Source organism: Schistocerca nitens, chromosome 2 (genome assembly GCF_023898315.1).
Source record: "Schistocerca nitens isolate TAMUIC-IGC-003100 chromosome 2, iqSchNite1.1, whole genome shotgun sequence".
Taxonomy (NCBI): domain Eukaryota; kingdom Metazoa; phylum Arthropoda; class Insecta; order Orthoptera; family Acrididae; genus Schistocerca; species Schistocerca nitens.
Genome location: NC_064615.1, coordinates 138,153,259 through 138,175,308, shown reverse-complemented (window position 1 = coordinate 138,175,308; position 22,050 = coordinate 138,153,259). Strand labels below are relative to the sequence as shown.

The window sequence follows — 22,050 nt, the reverse complement described above, 5'->3', positions numbered from 1 at the left end:
TTTCCGTAAGCAGGATGAATCTACTGAAAGTTTCACTGACCATATTCGTTAAATCACTGTAGGTACCTATGAGCTCACGGATGATGATAGGGTTAACTTTGTAATTTTGCAAGAAGCAGATCAGATGGCTCTTGATGCATTTTTGAGGGGGTTACAACCAGAAATGTCAAGAAAGGTTTGTTTGAAATTTCGTAAGTACCTGAGTGAAGCAATGGATACAGCATTGTCATAGTGGAAACTGAGTCATTGGCTAGGTCATGTGAACATCGGACAGTGTTTATACAGATGAACCATGGACCTTGCCGTTGGTGGGGAGGCTTGCGTGCCTCAGTGATACAGATGGCCGTACCGTAGGTGCAACCACAACGGAGGGGTATATGTTGAGAGGCCAGACAAACATGTGGTTCCTGAAGACGGGCAGCAGCCTTTTCAGTAGTTGCAGGGGCAACAGTCTGGATGATTGACTGATCTGGCCTTGTAACATTAACCAAAACGGCCTTGCTGTGCTAGTACTGCGAACGGCTGAAAGCAAGGGGAAACTACAGCCGTAATTTTTCCCGAGGACATGCAGCTTTACTGTATGATTAAATGATGATGGCGTCCTCTTGGGTAAAATATTCCGGAGGTAAAATAGTACCCCATTCGGATCTCCGGGCGGGGACTACTCAAGAGGACGTCGTTTTCAGGAGAAAGAAAACTGGCATTCTACGGATCGGAGTGTGGAATGTCAGATCCCTTAATCGGGCAGGTAGGTTAGAAAATTTAAAAAGGGAAATGGATAGGTTAAAGTTAGATATAGTGCGAATTAGTGAAGTTCGTTGGCAGGAGGAACAAGACTTTTGGTCAGGTGATTACAGGGTTATAAATACAAAATCAAATAGGGGTAATGCAGGAGTAGGTTTAATAATGAATAAAAAATAGGAGTGCGGGTTAGCTACTACAAACAGCATAGTGAACACATTATTGTGGCCAAGATAGACACAAAGCCCATGCCTACTACAGTAGTACAAGTTTATATGCCAACTAGCTCTGCAGATGATGAAATTGATGAAATGTATGACAAGATAAAAGAAATTATTCAGGTAGTGAAGGGAGACGAAAATTTAATAGTCATGGGTGATTGGAATTCGTCAGTAGGAAAAGGGAGAGAAGGAAACATAGTAGGTGAATATGGATTGGGGGGAAGAAATGAAAGAGGAAGCCGCCTTGTAGAATTTTGCACAGGGCATAACTTAATCATAGCTAACACTTGGTTCAAGAATCATAAAAGAAGGTTGTATACCTGGAAGAATCCTGGAGATACTAATAGGTATCAGATAGATTATATAATGGTAAGACAGAGATTTAGGAACCAGGTTTTAAATTGTTAGACATTTCCAGGGGCAGATGTGAATTCTGACCACAATCTATTGGTTATGAACTGCAGATTGAAACTGAAGAAACTGCAAAAAGGTGGGAATTTAAGGAGATGGGACCTGGATACACTGAAAGAACCAGAGGTTGTAGAGAGTTTCAGGGAGAGCATAAGGGGACAATTGACAGGAATGGGGGAAAGAAATACAGTAGAAGAAGAATGGGTAGCTCTGAGGGATGAAGTAGTGAAGGCAGCAGAGGATCAAGTAGGTAAAAAGAAGAGGGCTAATAGAAATCCTTGGATAACAGAAGAAATATTGAATTTAATTGATGAAAGGAGAAAATATAAAAATGCAGTAAATGAAGCAGGCAAAAGGGAATACAAACGTCTCAAAAATGAGATCGACAGAAAGTGCAAAATGGCTAAGCAGGGATGGCTAGAGGACAAATGTAAGGATGTAGAGGCTTGTCTCACTAGGGGTAAGATAGATACTGCCTACAGGAAAATTAAAGAGACCTTTGGAGAGAAGAAAACCACTTGTATGAATATCGAGAGCTCAGATGGCAACCCAGTTCTAAGCAAAGAAGGAAAGGCAGAAAGGTGGAAGGAGTATATAGAGGGTTTATACAAGGGCGATGTACTTGAGGACAATATTATGGAAATGGAAGAGGATGTAGATGAAGATGAAATGGGAGATAAGATACTGCGTGAAGAGTTTGACAGAGCACTGAAAGACCTGAGTCGAAACAAGGCCCCGGGAGTAGACAACATTCCATTAGAACTACTGATGGCCTTGGGAGAGCCAGTCACGACAAAACTCTACCATCTGGTGAGCAAGATGTATGAGACAGGCGAAATACCCACAGACTTCAAGAAGAATACAATAATTCCAATACCAAAGAAAGCAGGTGTTGACAGATGTGAAAATTACCGAACTATCAGTTTAATAAGTCACAGCTGCAAAATACTAACGCGAATTCTTTACAGACGAATGGAAAAACTGGTAGAAGCGGACCTCGGGGAAGATCAGTTTGGATTCCGTAGAAATGTTGGAACATGTGAGGCAATACTAACCTTACGACTTATCTTAGAAGAAAGATTAAGAAAAGGCAAACCTACATTTCTAGCATTTGTAGACTTAGAGAAAGCTTTTGACAACGTTAACTGGAATACTCCCTTTCAAATTCTGAAGGTGGCAGGGGTAAAATACAGGGAGCGAATGGCTATTTACAATTTGCACAGAAACCAGATGGCAGTTATAAGAGTCGAGGGGCATGAAAGGGAAGCAGTGGTTGGGAAAGGAGTGAGACAGGGTTGTAGCGTCTCCCCGATGTTATTCAATCTGTATATTGAGCAAGCAGTAAAGGAAACAAAAGAAAAATTCAGAGTAGGTATTAAAATTCATGGAGAAGAAGTAAAAACTTTGAGGTTCGCCGATGACATTGTAATTCCGTCAGAGACAGCAAAGGACTTGGAAGAGCAGTTGAACGGAATGGACAGTGTCTTGAAAGGAGGATATAAGATGAACATCAACAAAAGCAAAACGAGGATAATGGAATGTAGTCAAATTAAATCGGGTGATGCTGAGGGGATTAGATTAGGAAATGAGACACTTAAAGTAGTAAAGGAGTTTTGCTATTTAGGGAGTAAAATAACTGATGATGGTCGAAGTAGAGAGGATATAAAATGTGGACTGGCAATGGCAAGGAAATCGTTTCTGAAGAAGAGAAATTTGTTAACATCGAGTATAGATTTAAGTGTCACGAAGTCGTTTCTGAAAGTATTTGTATGGAGTGTAGCCATGTATGGAAGTGAAACATGGACGATAACCAGTTTGGACAAGAAGAGAATAGAAGCTTTCGAAATGTGGTGCTACAGAAGAATGCTGAAGATAAGATGGGTAGATCACATAACTAATGAGGAGGTATTGAATAGGATTGGGGAGAAGAGAAGTTTGTGGCACAACTTGACTAGAAGAAGGGATCAGTTGGTAGGACATGTTTTGAGGCATCAAGGGATAACAAATTTAGCATTGGAGGGTAAAAATCGTAGAGGGAGACCAAGAGATCAATACACTAAGCAGATTCAGAAGGATGTAGGTTGCAGTAGGTACTGGGAGATGAAGAAGCTTGCACAGGATAGAGTAGCATGGAGAGCTGCATCAAACCAGTCTCAGGACTGAAGACCACAACAACAACAACAAGCTGTTTTTAGTGTGGATGCAATGGTCATGTACAAAGGGACTGCAGATAGTAACATTGCAGGCATTGTGAGAAATTTGGTCACTCGGGTGAGCAATGCTGTAACAGAAATAAGCAACAACAGAAGTTTCAGTCACAGGGTAGATTTTACAGGCAGCAGATAAACAGCGCAGCGACAGGGTGTTCCCCATGCCATATTCCCAGTAAAAGTTGGCACACGTAATAAAGCAGTGTCAGACTTTTTTCTGACCAGGTTCTCAGGTATCAGGTGGAAGTATACAAGTATTTGGGGCAAATAGATTAAATGCACCATAATGGACATTGAGTGGCGCAGGTGGAGGGTGTGTAAATTCACTCGGTGCTGGAGTGTTGAGGTTTTGAGTGGGGGAGGTTAACTTCCAAGTGGATGCAGAAGTTCTTCCCTTGATTAGCAGTACCCCGGTTGCGAATTTAGAAGTGTTAAATGAGGACGAAGTAGACGGTGACTTTACAGCAAATTGCACAATGCCAGGAGGGTCTGTCGACTAGTCAGCACTAAGGAGTAAGGAGTCAGGAGTCAGGAAGTAGATGGACATGAACACCCTATTGTGTACACTTCACAGCAGCTCAGTAATGCTAAACAAAATTATTCCACTACACAGAAGGAAATGCTTGCAGTGATTTTTGTAATTGGGTACTTTTGTTGTTACGTCTATGGTAGATGATTTAAAGTGGTGACTGACCATGCAGCACTTCAGTGGCTTTTAGGACTTAAAGATTCAATGGGTAGATTGTTGAGATGGTCCTTGCAGCTAAGCAAGTTTGATTATGAGGTCACATGTCTGCCAAGGAAGGTCACACGCTAATGTGGATAGATTCAGCCATAAGGTATGCGCTATGGAATGCATAGGCATTGACGTTAGTGAATGGAGAGCAGCACAAAGTGCTACCCAGACTGTCAGTGGTTTGCTAAAGAGCAGCAGTTCTGCACAGAGGATAGAGTATTGAATCGGACAACAAGAAATGGGCCACGGTTAGTGGTACCACAAAGCTTGGATGATGAAGTGTTGAGGTAAGTGCATGATTCAATTTCAGTGGGACATTCAGGTCGAAGAGCAATGGAAAGAAGGGTAGCACAGATTTATTGATGGATGATGTTAGGCAGGATGTGGACCATCACATGAAAAATTAGGTTTCGTGTGCTCAAAGAGCAAAACTTAACCATCAGAAAATTACACTACAGATGTTACCGGAAATTGATAAACCCTTCCTATTGGCCTACGTCATCGTTGCATACAACTCAAAAGTTCACCACAGCACAGGGTTATCCCCATATGAAGTAATTTTTGGGTGTGAGATGCCATCGCCCTTTGAGTTTTGCAAAGCCACGCCATGAGGAGACATTTCGTCAGTGAAGGATTTTACTAAGAGAGCGAAACTTATCTGGAGACAAGTACAAAAGATGAATACGAAGGCTTTAGAGAAAAAGGAAATGTTGCATGATATGAAAGCAGTATTACCTAAGTACCATGTGGCACTCTGAATTATGTTAACGAATCCTTATGTGACAAATGGGAAAACAAAGAAGTTGGTGTTACAGTACAATGGCCCTCACCATGTAATGGAGATAACATCATTGGTTAACATTAAATTGCAACTTCCCATCCACCCTTTCATAGTCAACATAAACCAAATTTGGAAATTTACAAGGGGTATAGACAATTTGCCTCATGTTGCCCCAGTTTCCTTAGATGGGTGGAGAGAAATGACAAAAGAGGAGGAGAAAAAGGAAGTGAGGGAAACAGAATAATATGGCGAATCATCATTATATGCTAACACTTAGAGCAGGGACATAGGACTGACACTAGAATTTTCTTTCCCCACAGGACCCACATTCCTGCCCTGGGATGGGAGAGGATGGAAGCAGCATCCAGTAGCACATAATCCAGTCCATGGAGTAGGGATGTAGTGTGGAGTCTTATTGTGTTAGGCCTATTGTACAGTGGGTGTGTAGCTGAAGCAGTGAAGGTACATTCAGTGTCAGGAAGTGTCATGTTTTCCAAGCCGACGGATATGATTATGTCAGATCACTCTGGGCATCAAGGGTAAATTGCAACATTTGAACTCTCGGGAATGAGATTTGGAGACTAGAAGAAATGTTTGGGAAACTGCACAACACGATGAGTAATCAGTCAGGGTGTAACACTATACAAGGAGAGTATTGTCTGTTACGATTAGAGTTTGCAAAGTTGTAGGTGCAACTGTGGCAGATTATGGAGTTGATCCTGTGGATCACACAGAAAAGAGGATGGTTGGACACGGATGATAGGATCCTAAAGACAGTGTTTGATACAGCCAATGTGAATGTCATAGCTAGCTCCTGTAATAAGGCACTGCGGAAAGTCTGGAGGTGGAAAGCAACCAAGAGGCAGTGAATTTGCACACAACCCAGCTCGCCAATTGGGAAAGTGATGTGCTGAACAACACTTGGCAGCTTTATGACTTGGCTGCTACTTTAATGTCACATATTATGTCACCTGCTGAAACCACCAATTGAGACTTGTGTGTTATTCATGATTGCTTGAACAACATTAATGCACAGTTAATGATTGCCACATTACTATGCAATCTTGCTGACAGCTTGACAGATGCTCTACTGAAACTGCAGAGTTGCAGTAAACACTGTTGCCTGCCATGTGCCGGCACCTTACATCAGTTCTACTGCCAGCAGAATGATTGGTGATGTGTTTGAAAGAAACGCAAACTGTTGGAGCAGAACCTTTGGGGGTATTAAACTGACAAGGGAGTAGTATTGCTTGGCTACCGTTACAAACCAGCAGAGAGGGCTTACCTCGAAGTTAGCAAACAAATATCACTAACTTGTAGATACTGCTATTTGGAGTGCTATGCTGTACATGCATAACCAGTAGTACAGGAGTCTTTGCAGAACTATGTCCAGCTAAAAACGTACTGGAAATCTTACTAGTGGCACCAGAAAGACACAATCAAGTGTTAATGTCTGCACAGGAGTTATTATGCTGTCGCACTGGACCAGTTACCATCTGCCCTTTGAAGTTAGTGCAGGGGGGCATGGAATGCCCTAAGGTAGTATTGTCAGAGGAGGGGAAATATTTCCAGTGCATAGGACAGCACTGATTATACTCAGTGGCAGAGCCAATAGTCGTTATTTGTACATGTTACAAGCTGGGCAACTTAGATGATACACAAATGTTCTGCAATGTCAAGGATTAATACTCAATGGAACTCAATGTGACATATCTGAATCAACTTTCCACTTACCAGCTATGATAAAGCAAACCATAGCCTTCAGAATAGTCCATTGACAAACTGCCTATTGGCTTCTGTCTCGGGTTCTTCGGCCGACGTTCATCTAATGATTTTTCTGACGTTTCGCCAGCACGAGTGGCTGGCATTGTCAAAACTTCACCCTCCATTGCCGGTGGTGAACTGGAGCCGAGCTTGTGGGCGCAGACTATATGTACCTGGCGCGCCAATGTCCGAGGGCTTCTCCGCGGTCATTTCCCCTGCGGTTCTCCTCTTGCTACCTGCGACGGTCGTTCGCTGCAGTACGGGAAGCCAGGATCCGTTTACCTTAAGGCTTTCCTCTTTCTTGTTCAAACTGTTCGCGTGTTTTTGTATTTCTACAGCTTCTCTGAACAAGCGCGTGTGATAGTGCTTCTCTACAGCCAGAACTTCCGTGACGGCGAATTTTATTACGTGGTCGGTCTCATTCAGTGCGAGCTCTGCCACAGCCGATTTCTCCACCTGCCCCAACCTGCAATGTCGCTTATGCTCTTTGATCCTGGTGTTGATGGATCGTCCAGTCATTCTGACATAAACTTTTCCGCATGTGCATGGTATACGGTATATTCCCGACATTGCAAGTGGGTCTCTTTTCTCCTTCGCCGATCTAAGACACTCTCTGATCTTCCTTGTCGGTTTGAAAATCGTCTTTACGCCATGTTTGCACAATATACGGCTGATTCTGACCGTCACTCTGGGAATGTATGGCAGAAAGGCCGTACCCGACATTTCTTTTTCTGGTTCCTTACTTCGCCGAGTGTTTAGCTCTGTTACACTTCTAATATAATTTGTGGAGTACCCATTGCTCCTCAGGACAGTTTTCAGGTGTTGCATTTCTCGTTTGAGGTGTTGCGGCTCACATATTCGTCCTGCTCTCGTTACGAGTGTACTAATCATGCCTCTTTTCTGGCCCGGGTGGTAGTTTGACAGTTTGTGCAGGTATCGGTCCGTGTGTGTCGTAACGAGAGTAGGACGAATATGTGAGCCGCAACACCTCAAACGAGAAATGCAACACCTGAAAACTGTCCTGAGGAGCAATGGGTACTCCACAAATTATATTAGAAGTGTAACAGAGCTAAACACTCGGCGAAGTAAGGAACCAGAAAAAGAAATGTCGGATACGGCCTTTCTGCCATACATTCCCAGAGTGACGGACAGAATTGGCCGTATATTGCGCAAACATGGCGTAAAGACGATTTTCAAACCGACAAGGAAGATCAAAGAGTGTCTTAGATCGGCGAAGGAGAAAAGAGACCCACTTGCAATGTCGGGAATATACCGTATACCATGCACATGCGGAAAAGTTTATGTCGGAATGACTGGACGATCCATCAACACCAGGATCAAAGAGCATAAGTGACATTGCAGGTTGGGGCAGGTGGAGAAATCGGCCGTGGCAGAGCACGCACTGAATGAGACCGACCACGTAATAAAATTCGCCGTCACGGAAGTTCTGGCTGTAGAGAAGCACTATCACACGCGCTTGTTCAGAGAAGCTGTAGAAATACAAAAACACACGAACAGTTTGAACAAGAAAGAGGAAAGCCTTAAGGTAAACAGATCCTGGCTTCCCGTACTGCAGCGAACGACCGTCGCAGGTAGCAAGAGGAGAACCGCACCGGAAATGACTGCGGAGAAGCCCTCGGACATTGGCATGCCAGGTACATATAGTCTGCGCCCGCGAGCTCGGCTCCAGTTCACCACCGGCAATGGAGGGTGAAGCTTTGACAATGCCAGCCACTCGTGCTGGCGAAACATCAGAAAAATCATTAGATGAACGTCGGCCGAAGAACCCGAGACAGAAGCCAATAGGCAGTTTGTCAACAAGTGGCCACGAAAGCCTTAACAATTTCATAGTCCATTGCTTAATTTACTTACCTGACCTATCTTCCTTAGTTTTCTCCCAGAACACATTTCATTTCTTAGTGATACCAATGACAAGGACCTGCTCACCTCTCTGGATCAGATGATTGCCATCCAACATGATCGTATTACCATGGAACAAGTCTTACAAAACTGTGAAAAGCTACAGAAGCAGCAGCAGCAATTGGTTGTCATTGGTTCATCAGCATCTGCCACTGGTGTATTCCTTGTTGTGATCAGAGTTATATATTTCTTGTTTAAGTCGGAATGACTGGACGATCCATCAACACCAGGATCAAAGAGCATAAGCGACATTGCAGGTTCGGGCAGGTTGAGAAATCGGCCGTGGCAGAGCACGCACTGAATGAGACCGACCACGTAATAAAATTCGCCGACACGGAAGTTCTGGCTGTAGAGAAGCACTATCACATGCGCTTGTTCAGAGAACCCTCAGCCATTCAAACCAATCAGAATGGCACTCCCCACCCCCTTCCCCCAAGGCAGTGTAATGAATGAACAGTCATGAAGGCAAAGACCAAGTATGCTCAAGGATCATAAGGAACAGTGTCTATAAGAGGGAGAACTATGGTTTAATTAGTAGTGACAAGCCACAATATATAATTTCAAAGGCAGTGAACTGTGTAAATACGGTACAAGTCCAGTATTGGTAGAGGGTTCAAAACCATGTAAAGAGAGTCAAATGAAAATAGATGTAGAGACAGAATATGGTGATTCATTCTTTCTGTAGAAGGGGGCCAGTGTAGAGGATCATATGATCAAAGTGATTAAGTTAGTTAAAGGTAGAAGTTTTACTGTAATGAAGTTTGTTAAAATGTGAAGGAATACTGGGAGCCATAAGTCATATGTGTGTTACATTCTGGTGAGCAGTTCAGTGGCATGATACCATGACGTAAGTGGGTCGACGGAGTGCCAAGTTAAGCAACACGACGAAGAATGATGTGTCACCATCCACTGGTGGACATGACAAGAAGCAGTTCGCAACACACCAAAATGTCAACATCGAGGGCAGTAATCAGGTCAGTTAAGCCAGCTGAGTAAAACCATAATATTCCACTGACCTACTTGGGATGAAGAATTACAGACATCAGTGGCAGAAAGCCATATTTAAGGACCAGCAGCCAGCTCACCATCATCATCCATCATGAGGTATTGGGGTGATGCAGAGTCTGTGGCTCTCAGCACCACCACCAGTTCAGAGTCATCACTGCCATCATAATCCTCATGACAGTCATCGTTGTAATGCAGGTTGTTGCCAAGGAGGCACCAGAGTGACGCCACCACTGACAACAGGCAGCCGCCTGTCATCGAAGTCATCGCTTGGGGTGTGCATTGTGGAAACGCACTGTCACCATCGTTTAGGGATGCCGCCTCCACAAATGCCGTGACTGGGGCTGGAGCCAGGGACCCAGGCCCGCCGACACCAGACAGCCACAGCTGAGGACGGTTGCTGAGACAGGGCACTGACCTGACTCACCACTGCTCCCCTCCAGACACAATTACAAAAGTGGTCTGCGGCGTGTGGTCCCAGCCATCACAGTATGACCCAACAAAGTCACAGCACTGTGGCCAAGGCAGCGGATTGCAGCTACAGTCACCACAGCAGGCATGCTTATGAGTGTCTGCTGGCCATCTTTGTCATCACTGAGAATATTACGAGCAGAAGCAAATCTCGCCCAGGGGGCCCACAACCAATGTATTGCAGTAGATCAATAAATGTTGTTATTCTGTCATCAGTGGACACATCCCCATCATCCTCTTCCTCATCCCAGAAGAGGACGCATGTTCGAATCCAGCGACAGGCAGTGGAGCCCCGTGCCTGTTAACATGGCCCATTTACATTCCAGCAGGAACCATGGCCCTATAACAGAGCAGGGGGATACAAAGGGACTGCGAATCATGTCACTCAGTTTCAATTACAGGCATCTTTAGAGCAAAATCAGCTAACTCATTTCCTTTAATTCCTGTACACCTCGAAAACAGAAAAATGACATATTCTTCTCCTGTTTTTGAAAGGAACAGAGATATGCTGAACAGATGTGAACACACACTAAGAATTTGAGTAGATGATGAATTTATGAATGTAGTGTTGTCTCTTTTGCTCCACTGCCTACAATATTACATGCATCTAGGCATCACATGGCGAATCTGAACTCCACTAACACAATTTTTGGGTTTTTTCAGGTATATTTTCTGAGTATTTTGGTAACGGGACCCATAGTCGCTGAAGGATTAATACAGAAAAAAATGTAATTATGATTTGTTCGGTTTATTTCCGAATAATCTCCGATTCTGTGAAAATATCTTGACAATAGTGAAAAGTCTGCAATATACAATAACCAAAACAGAGTAACACAAGAATCCTCAGATGCACCACAACAATACTGTGATGCGGTTGCTTTCACTGAGGGAAAATCTGAGCATACTGCCATCATGCAGCTCTTCTATTGTATACAAACGTAGTGATATCGCTTTATATAATTATTTACCCAAGACTACCACTGCCACACAAACAAACCCCAGCAGTGCTGAATACAAGCAGAAGGGTTAAATGTGAAGTGAGAATTACCATTGTTAACAACAACAGAACACGTCTGTTTGCAAAGATAACACACAATGTGCGTTGAGGACATTTGCACTGTTGTTCAGATATTTTCAGCACAGTACAAATACAAAACTACACTGTGGTAAGACTTGAACAAAATGTGTTTAGCTGTGGTAAGATTTCGAACAAAATGTGTTTACTAATATTGTGAAAAGGATTCTTTACAGATGAATGAAAAAACTGGTAGAAGCCAACATTGGGCAAGATCAGTTTGGATTCTGTTGGAACACATGAGGCAATACTGACCTTACGACTTAACTTAGAAGATAGATTAAGGAAAGGCAAACCTACGTTTCTAGCATTTGTAAACTTAGAGAAAGCTATTGACAATGTTGACTGTAACACTCTCTTTCAAATTCTGAAGGTGGCAGGGGTAAAATACAGGAAGTGAAAGGCTATTTACAATTTGTACAGAAACCAGATGGCAGTTATAAGAGTCGAGGGGGCAATGAAGGAAAGCAGTGGCTGAGAAGGGTGTCAGGCAGGGTTGTTGCCAATCCCCAATGTTATTCAATCTGTATATTGAGCAAGCAGTAAAGGAAATAAAAGAAAAATTTGCCGTAGGAATTAAAATGCATGGAGAAGAAATAAAAACTTTTGAGGTTTGCCTATAACATTGTAATTCTGTCATAGACAGCAAAGGGCTTGGAAGATCAGCTGAACAGAATGGACAGTGCCTTGAAAGGAGGATATAAGATGAACATCAACAAAATCAAAATGAGGATAATGGAATGTAGTCGAATTAAAACAGGTGATGCTGAGGGAATTAGATTAGGAAATGAGACACTTAAAGAAGTAGGTGAGTTTTGCTATTTGGGGAGCAAAATAACTGATGATGGTCAAAGTAGAGAGGATATAAAATGTAAACTGGCAATGGCAAGGAAAGTGTTTATGAAGAAGAGAAATTTGTAAACATCGAGTATAGATTTAAGTGACAGAAAGTCTTTCCTGAAAGTATTTGTATGGAGTGTAGCCATGTATGGAACTGAAATATGGACGATAAATAGTTTGGACAAGAAGAGAATAGAAGCTTTCAGAATGAGGTGCTACAGAAGAACACTGAAGATTAGATGGGTAGATCACATAACTAATGAGGAGGTACTGATTAGAATTGGGGAGAATAGGAATTTGTGGCACAACTTGACTAGAAGAAGGGATCAGTTGGTAGGACATGTTCTGAGGCATCAAAGGATCACCAATTTAGTATTGGAGAGCAGCGTGGAGGGTAAAAATTGTAGAGGGAGACCTAGAGATGAATACACTAAGCAGATTCAGAAAGATGTAGGTTGCAATAGTTACTTGGAGATGAAGAAGCTTGCACAGGATAGAGTAGCATGGAGAGTTGCAGCAAACCAGTCTTAGGACTGAAGACCACAACACCAACAAAAGTTGCTACTCAGCAATTGGCACAGATGCTGAGTCGCAGATAGGTACAACAAAAGACTGTCAGCAAGTGAGCTTTCAGCCAGCAAAGCCTTCATCGAAAATAAACAACATACACACATAAGTGTGCAAATGTATATCACACACACATGACCTAAGGCTCTGGCTACTTGAGGTCAAACTCAATCTCCGACTCAGCATCTCCGCTATATCGTGAGTAGCAACTGTTCTTTCATAATATTGTTACATTTCATCCTGGCTTTTCCATTGTTTAAAATGTATTTACTCTGTAACAAGCCACTGGAGACCAAAATACTCAGAAAATATTCCTGAAAACCATTTAAATTTTGACGGTGGAGTAAGGGTTCACCCTATACATATACATCCACATGATGCAACTCGCTGTGATGTGCAGGGTAAAAGATACTTCCCACTGAACTATAAATTCGGGTTTCTTCTTCTTCCATTTGTGTACAGAGCATAGGGAGAATGACTGTTCTTTAAATAACTAGACAATAATCTAGGAGAATATTACAGCCTTCTTAATTATATCTTGCCTATGGAGTAAACCTGTGAGGGCAGATTTAAGTTTTGCCTGGAGAGCTCAGTCAGTAGAGCAATTGCTTGCTAAAGATAATGTTATCAGGTTCACGTCTAGCACACAGCTTTAATCTACCATATTCTGAGATGTTTTACTCCATGTACTCTTGCAATTCTAACAACAGCTCGGGCCTTCTCAACAATGAAGGCACTGGTGTCATCAGCACTTAAGAACAGTCATTTTATCTGCACCTAATACCACTCAGCTGCAGGTTGTACAAATCCCTAATGGCCCTGTTGCTTATGGACAAGTCACAAAATGCCATTCCACTTACCTCCAATCGAATGGAAGAAAAAGGAAGAAAGATTATAGTTTACCATCCCATTGATAACAAGGTCTTTGGAGATGGTGCACAAGCTCATATTAGCGAGAATGGGGGAAGGAACTGACTGTGTTCTTTGAAAGGAACCATACTAGCATTTGCCTTGTGTGATTTGTGGAAATCACAGTAAACCTAAGTCTGGAAGGTCAGATGGGGATGAGAACCATCATGTGCCCAAAGGTGAGTCCAATGTGCTGACCACTCCACCTCTTTGATCGGTCCATGCAGCTGAAGGCTAGTGACTGAGATGCAACTGGCTTTGTATGCTTGACTCACTACTACAAAATATGGAAGGTTGATATCTGGGATACAACTGGTTGTTGCATGCTTGACCCACAATAAGGAAATGTTAACCTGATTGAAAGTGATGGCTCATCAGCCTCTATATAAGAGTGGGAATCAGGCTGTCCAAAAAAAAAAAAAAAAAAAAAAAAACTCCTGTTACCAACCTCATTCCTCAAGGTGAATATAATACACTCACAGTTTTGTGATACTGAGCATTCATAACACAGCCAAGGTCACAAATTGCTTAGTCTCCCCATTGTGATCAGCAACTGAGGCGCTAGATACTGACTGGCTTGTAGGCACTTGTTTTGAGATGTCTTAGGTATTGTAACAGTATTAATGTTTCATGAAATGCTAGGCCCAGATTTTGGAAACTGAAAGCAACACCTTTTATCCATAGATACGTTAACTGAAAACAACATCATAATGGTGAAAGTCGAAACACACATTTTTATTAGAATTCAGCCATTGTTAACCACTATATAAAGCTGATAAGTCATGGTCATTAGACTAGAGAAGCAGTACAAGAAGGGAAAGTTGCACAGCAAGCAGATGCTGACTGGGGGCTTCACTTTTAGGGTGACATACTATGATAGATATTTTTGAGTGATGATGTTCTTTTGGTCAAAATGGTCAGACATGACATGGTCAAGCTGATGTGTAAAGAAATGCTTAAACAAGGTCCTTAAAAAGATGGCAAATCATCCACAGAAAGCCTGCAGATGAACACAACATTAATTTTAAGAGCTTGTATGAAGACAGTAGAGTGAGTTTCCCACAAGAAAGTTCTTCAGTTCAGTTTTAAACTACCAGATAGGATGAGAAGGAAAGTCTTTCCTTCTCATCCCATCTGGTAAGTTACCCCTAAACCTCATCCCTCTGTTTCCTTCACCTCTCTTCTTTCCCCTTCAACACAACTGCCAGAAGAAGGAGCCACTGGCTCCAAAAGCTTGAACATTTCCATAACTTTTATGTGTATTTTCTCCTGCTGCTATTTCATAAGTAGATATTTTACCTATCCTATTATATTTTCAAAAAATTGTTTAAATAAAACAATGGAAAATTCAGGGTGGGATGTAACAACATTATGAAAAGGATAGTTGCTACTCACTGTATAGCAGAGATGCTGAGTTGCAGATAGGCGCAACAAAAAGACTACCAGAAAGTGAGCTTTCAGCCAGCAACACCTTAATTGAAAATACACACACACACACACACACACACACACACACACACACACACACCACAGTCTCTAGCAGTCTGGCTTCAGCTGGGATACAACTGAAGCCAGACTGCCAGAGACTGTGGTCATATATGTGTGAGTTACATTTGCATGGAGTGTGTGTGTGTGTGTGTGTGTGTGTGTGTGTGTGTGTGTGTTGTGTGTGTCTATTTTTGATGACAGAATTGTTGGCCAAAACCTCACTTTCTGACAGTCTTTTTGTTGTGCCTATCTGAGACTCAGCATCTCCAAAAAATTGATTATTTTTATTGATATATTTATTTAGTGTACAGGATAGCAAATCATATATGACCATATACATCATATATAAATAATACCTTCTTTTAAAAAAATGGAAAACAGGTATAAAAGCTCTTGCAAAAATCAAAAGGAAATAAATCAAAAGAGTCACAAACAAATTTTCAATTTTTTTTTATATATTCAGTTGCATATTAGTTCACAGTGAAGAAATCGATCACTGAGTGGCAATCTGCTATAATGCGATAGATGGTTTGTCTACTGGCACAATAACAACTTTCCTGTGAAGCTGTCTTTCCCCATTGCTAGAAAGAGACCTCTCATATGCCATATTCTGTTGGAGTTGTTCCATATTTTCCAGTGCAGGTCAAAGCTCATGGGTTTTTCTGCAATATGAGGAAGGTTGTAGACACATAACAATGAGGAACCTTCCCATAGTTTTTGTCATGCTTCAATGATGTTAAAATTGTTGGCAAGTTGCTTCCTGAATTTTTTAAGTACAGAGGTGCTCTGGAGCTCAATCTGTCAATTTTTGCACCTTCAGTCAGTTGATGAATTGAATACAGATGAACATATGGAGCCAACAGACAGGCATAGAGCTTCAAATGTTAGACAGAAATATAGAAACACTGTGAAATATGCATGCTTGAACATAGATGAAGATGCAAGCGAAGCCTGCAGGTTGTGATGCTGTATGGGATCATGAACAGCACTTGTGCAATGTTTTCAATATGTGCAAGTGCAAGTGCCAGTCATGGTCAGAACAGTGTGTAGTTTTGGGTGTGTTATGTCAGAGCTAACTGAATTCAAAGGTGAGCACATTGTTGGGGCTCATACGGTCAGAGCTTCTGCAACCAAAGTACCTTAAGTGTTAGGTGTGTCAAAAGGCATCAAATGGAAGATAGCAGTACAGCATCACGTTCTAAGTCACAATGTGAATGAAAGTGTGTATTGAATAATCACGGCGGATGGACACTGAAGAGGAGTATAATGAAAAATAAGAGGATGATAGCTGCAAAAGTGAGTGCAGAACTGAATGTTGCACTCGCAAATCCTGACAGCACCTAAACAACATGAAGGGAGCTCCATAAGCTGGCAATTGCAGGGCAAGTTGGAATTCCAAATCCACTAATCAGTGATGCAAATGCCTGTAAGAGGAAAATGAGGTGCTGAAACTGTAAAACCTGCACTACAGAGCAATGGAACATCAGATGTGTCTTGTTTCACACTTTTTCCAACTTCTGGCCAAGTTTAAATCCCAAGTATGAAACATGGCAGGGGTTCTGTGATGACTAGGGTGGCTATATTATCGTATTCCTTGAACCTCATGGTTATTCTTCAAGGTCACATTACTGCCAAGGATTATGTGACCATTTTGGCTGATCATGTCTACCTCATGGTACAATGTTTGTTCCCCAGTGGTGACGTTGTGTTTCAAGATAATAGGCACCCTGTTCACACAGCTCATGTCACCCAGGACTAGTTTTGTAAGTGTGAGGGTGAACTGTCACATTTTCCCTGGCCACCACAATCAATCACATCTTACCTGTCCACCATAGTCACCAGATCTCAATATTATTGAGCCTTTGTCATCTATTTTGGAGAGAAGGATGCATGATCACTGTCCACCTCCATCATTACCTGAACTTGCCACTAATTTGCAGGAAGAATGATACTATAATATTCCCTCAAAAACTATGTAGGACTTGTATTTATCCATTGAGATTACTGGAAGCTCTTTAGAACACCAAGTTTCCCTGCACCATATTAGACCTGGTATTGTGTCATGTTTGTGGTGTTTCTACATTTTTTTCCGCCACTTGTAATCATTCCAGATATTGTAGGGGGATTTATACAGCAAATTCAGAGACAGTTTGACATACTTCAGTGACTAGCTGAAGTTCATGGGAGAGCAGAACAATGCTCTGTCAACTGCATCAACATCACTGGTGTCTATATCAGCATTCTCAACACCAAAATTTCCAGCATTTGGTGATCCAAAGGAAACATGGAATATATATGGAAAACAATTTTTGCACTGTTGCGAGACTAGCAACATTTCTTATATTCAAGTTCAGTCTGTTATTGTCTTCTAGTATTCATATTTACAAGTTGGTTTGCAAATTATGACCACTCATGGCTTTTTAAGTGATGTCTTTGTTATTTTATTGTCCACTCATTTCAAGATGCAAATGTCTGTAGTTGAAGCTAGACTGAGCTTCAATGAGTATGAGAAGAAAGTGAACCAGTGACACCCGTATAAATCCTGGTTGCCAGACCTACATGGTCTTAGTCAACAGTGCAATTTCTGTGCTCAGAATGTATTACATTTTATGCCAGATCTTTAATTCAGGATGTGATTGTGTGTCTCCTTCTCAACCAGACCATTTGGCCTAGCTGTCTTATTAGAAAGTCTGATCTTAGTTATGTGACACTCTTACGGGAATCGCCAAAGCGTGCGCGAGTAATGAGTGAATGGGCAAATGTCTATAAGGTACATTGCTCATGTAGAATTGTGGACAGTTGGGAATGTGAGTTTCACGGGAAGCGTGCAAGGGATAAGTCCCTGCAGTCGCACTATTCATCTGTGTCCTCGGTGGCTCAGATGGATAGAGCGTCTGCCGTGTAAGCAGGAGGTCCCGGGTTCGAGTCCCGGTTGGGGCACACATTTTCAGCTGTTCACATCGAGGTAAATCAACAACACCAGTCGGCAGCTGAGGGTCTCAGATAGTCATAATTTACTCTTCACTTAGCTCAATCAGTCAAAATTTCATCAACAACGTAAGTGCCTATGAAAATGAATCATTAATTGCACAAAAAGAATCCACCACACAAAGATGCAAACATGTCATATAGATACAAATTCAAGCAGTAGTGATGATAGTTATCATTGTGACAGCTCATAAAGTATAGTGAAAACAAAAAAAATCCTGAACAAAATATTTCAGCAATCACAGCTGGCACCAATGCCCAAAGACAATAAGCCAATACCAGCACTCCATTGAAACTGATGATGTCACCAAATACCTATAATGTTGCCATGGATTCTGAATAAACACTGAAGCTTCTGTATCATTAATTCATGCTGATATAGTGGCGCACTGCCACTGGAAGCAACTAAACATTGATCAGTAATATATAGCAGTCACCTTATTGCTTTAAAGGCCAAATAACAGTCAAAGCTATATACAAAATGTTGGAGACCATAGCATAAATGCAGTTAAGGATTTTTTTATAGAAGTTTGTATCTTCTTCATTATACATATGGTAAAGTCAAGATACTTGCTACCTGGGATGCACAACGTTCCACACTTATACCAAATTGTAGTCAATCATGAATGCCCAAAGTTCACTGTTATAGACCACAGGCAATGCAGATCAATTACTGTTCTAGAGCCCCCGTTTGCATGCATTCATTCATTCATTCATTCAGAGATGTGAAATGAGACAAGATGTACATCATTCAAAGACAGGTAACTCATGGGACCTTAATTTGTGCACTGTATTAACAATACACTACAATTTTAAAGCTAAATGCTATTCATGCTCACTCCAATTAAATTTAATCAAGTATGTTAGAAAACAAACTGCCACTCTGAAACCACTGCTACTTTCTGAGTTATACTAAACAGCTGTTGTTTATCTCATACTGATAGCTTAGTATTTACTTAACTACACTTGTATAAAAAAAAGACAACAACAACAACAACAACAACAACAACAAAAACAACATCTGCAAATACTGAGTCCTGTTTTTAGTACATTACTACATGTCATGTCTGCCCCCGTTAGCTGAGTGGTCAGCACAGCGGAATGCCATGACACGGGGCTCGGGTTCGATTCCCGGCTGGGGCAGGAGATTTTCTCCACTCAGGCACGGGGTGTTGTGTTGTCATCATCATCATTACACCACCATCTCCGATGCGCAAGTCACCCGGTGTGGCACTGAATGCAATAAGTACTTGCCCTCAGCGGCCGAATTTCCCCGAATGGGGGACTCCCAGCCCACAATGCCGTATGCTCATTTCATTTTTTTCACTTCATATCATGAAGCTTTGAAACAAACATTGCTACTTGCCATGTAGCTAACAAACATTTTCAATTCTTGAATCTAAATTCTCACATAATCTGTTGAAAGTGTGGCTGCTGAGATAGGTTTCCAGCTGTTTTCTGAACTGGTTGGTATTGTGAATCTCTTATCTTATACTTGTTTTGTAAATAAAACCGTCCTCTCCTGCCGCCACTTAATTTATTCATCCCAGACATGTTTCACCTTTCTCTTGTTTTAAGGCATCATCAGTGGGATGACTTGCTGATCTAGCATTTCCTCTCATCTGGTCTGGAGGTCGCACTACCACTTTATTACTGACATATAAGCACAATTTTGCATTCTGACCTTCTTCACACTGTTCACTATGTTTCTCCTTCTTTTTTGTGGTGTACTATTGTTCTTTTGCCACTCAATACAACTATTTCGTCGGACACTGCTTTTCACAATGTAAATATTGCAACTCCATTTAGTACACCACAAAAAAGAAGGAGAAACATAGTGAACAGTGTGAAGAAGGTCAGAACTCAAAGTTGTGCTTATATGTCAGTAATAAAGTGGTAGTGTGACCTCCAGACCAGATGAGAGGAAATGCCAGATCAGCAAATCATCCCACTGATGATGCCTTAAAACAAGAAAAAGGCGAAACACGTCTGGGATAAATAAATTAAGTGAAAGCATGAAAAGGCTGTTTTATTTACAAAACAAGTATTTCTATGCTTGGTGCAGATGATGGCCACACAAGCAAATTTGTTCTTATTTTATATTAGATAGGAATTTCTTAAACATCTTTGTAGCAAAGTACTTATTTTCACCCTGAACAAGGGGCAAAGTCTACATAAAAATATTTTTGTGCCTTGTATTGTGATTAACCACACCACATTTCAGCTAAAATCGATTTTTATTGTTTACAAACACCAATGTCTATATCTGATGCTAGCAGATCATTTTTGCTTGTTTGAAACCACATAGCATAGTCTTTGTGGGATTAAGACTTAAACTGTAAGCTATAAACCTGTTCAGCCATCACCTGAACTATGTGTGATGAGGTTGAGTCTGGACCATTGATCAGAATGCTCATGTCATCAGCATATATTACAGTTTTTAAACCAACCTTTAAAGTCACTGGAAGGTCATTTATGAACTGGTTTATTAAAAGCAAAGAGTGGGTCCAGTACCAAACCTATTATGTTCTCTCGTTTCTGTGGCACAGTCTATCAAAGAGATACTCTGTTTTATGTTATGAAGGTATGACTCCATCCATGAAAGAGTGTTCTCACTGATGCCATTACATGTTAGTCTGCTATGACAAGTTTTGTGACACACTGTCTCTGGCTGAGCCAGATGCAGCTGCCTGCCCTGTTTCAGAGGATGATTCTCAGCCTTCAAGGTCCGGGCAATCACAGAGGGTGGGCTTATTGGTAGTTGGGAGCTCCAATGTTAGGCGTGTAATGGGACCCCTTAGGGATATGGCGGCTAAGGAGGGGAAGAAATCCAGTGTGCACTCCGTGTGTATTCCGGGTGGAGTCATTCCTGATGTGGAAAGGGTCCTTCCGGATGCCATGAAGAGCACAGGGTGCAGCCAGCTGCAGGTGGTGGCACATGTTGGCATTAATGACATGTGTCGCTTTGGATCTGAGGAAATTCTCTCTGGATTCCAGCAGCTATCTGATTTGGTGAAGGCTGTCGGTCTTGCTTACGAGATGAAGGCAGAGCTCACTATCTGCAGCATCGTTGACAGAACCGACTGCGGACCTTTCGTGCAGAGCCGGGTGGAGGGTCTGAATCAGAGGCTCAGATGGTTTTGCGACCGTGTTGGCTGCAGATTCCTTGACTTGTGCCATAGAGTGGTGGGGTTTTGGGTTCCGCTGAATAGGTCAGGAGTTCACTACACTAAGCTGGCGGCTACACGGGTATCGGAGGCTGTGTGGCGTGGACTGGGCAGTTTTTTAGGTTAGAAGGCCTCGGGAAAGTACGGGGTGGGCTGCAATCTCAAAGGGTGCATGGAAAATACAGGACGTGCTTGGATCAAGGAACAGTCGGAATTGTAGTTGTAACTTGTTGTAGTTGTGCTGGGAAAGTCCCTGAGCTTCAAGCGCTAATAGAAAGCACAGAAGCTGAAATCGTTATAGGTACAGAAAGCTGGCTAAAGCCTGAAATAAGTTCTGCAGAAATTTTTACGAAGTCTCAGACGGTGTTCAGGAAAGATAGATTAGGCAGAATTGGTGGTGGAGTGTTTGTGTCTGTCAGTAGTGGTTTATCTTGTAGTGAAGTCGAAGTAGATACTCCGTGCGAATTGGTATGGGTGGAGGTTATACTTAACAGCCGAACTAAGTTAATAATTGGCTCCTTCTACCGACCCCCAGGCTCCGATGATATAGTTGCTGAACAGTTCAGAGAACATTTGAGTTTCGTAACAAATAAATACCCCACTCATACGGTTATAGTTGGTGGGGACTTCAACCTTCCCTCGATATGTTGGCAAAAATACTTGTTCAAAACTGGTGGTAGGCAGAAAACATCTTCCGAGATTGTCCTAAATGCTTTCTCCGAAAATTATTTCGAGCAGTTAGTCCACGAATTCACG

At 42.0% G+C, this 22,050-nt stretch overlaps 1 protein-coding gene and 1 non-coding gene across 3 annotated transcripts in view; one reads left to right on the top strand and one right to left on the bottom strand.

The window, feature by feature from the left end:
- LOC126235833 (EGF domain-specific O-linked N-acetylglucosamine transferase) overlaps positions 1-22,050 on the bottom strand; it is a 140,429-nt gene that overhangs the window by 66,423 nt on the left and 51,956 nt on the right. The window lies entirely within an intron of this gene.
- On the top strand, positions 18,006-18,079 carry Trnat-ugu (transfer RNA threonine (anticodon UGU)). Its single transcript has one exon. It is a non-coding gene; the product is annotated as a tRNA-Thr (tRNA).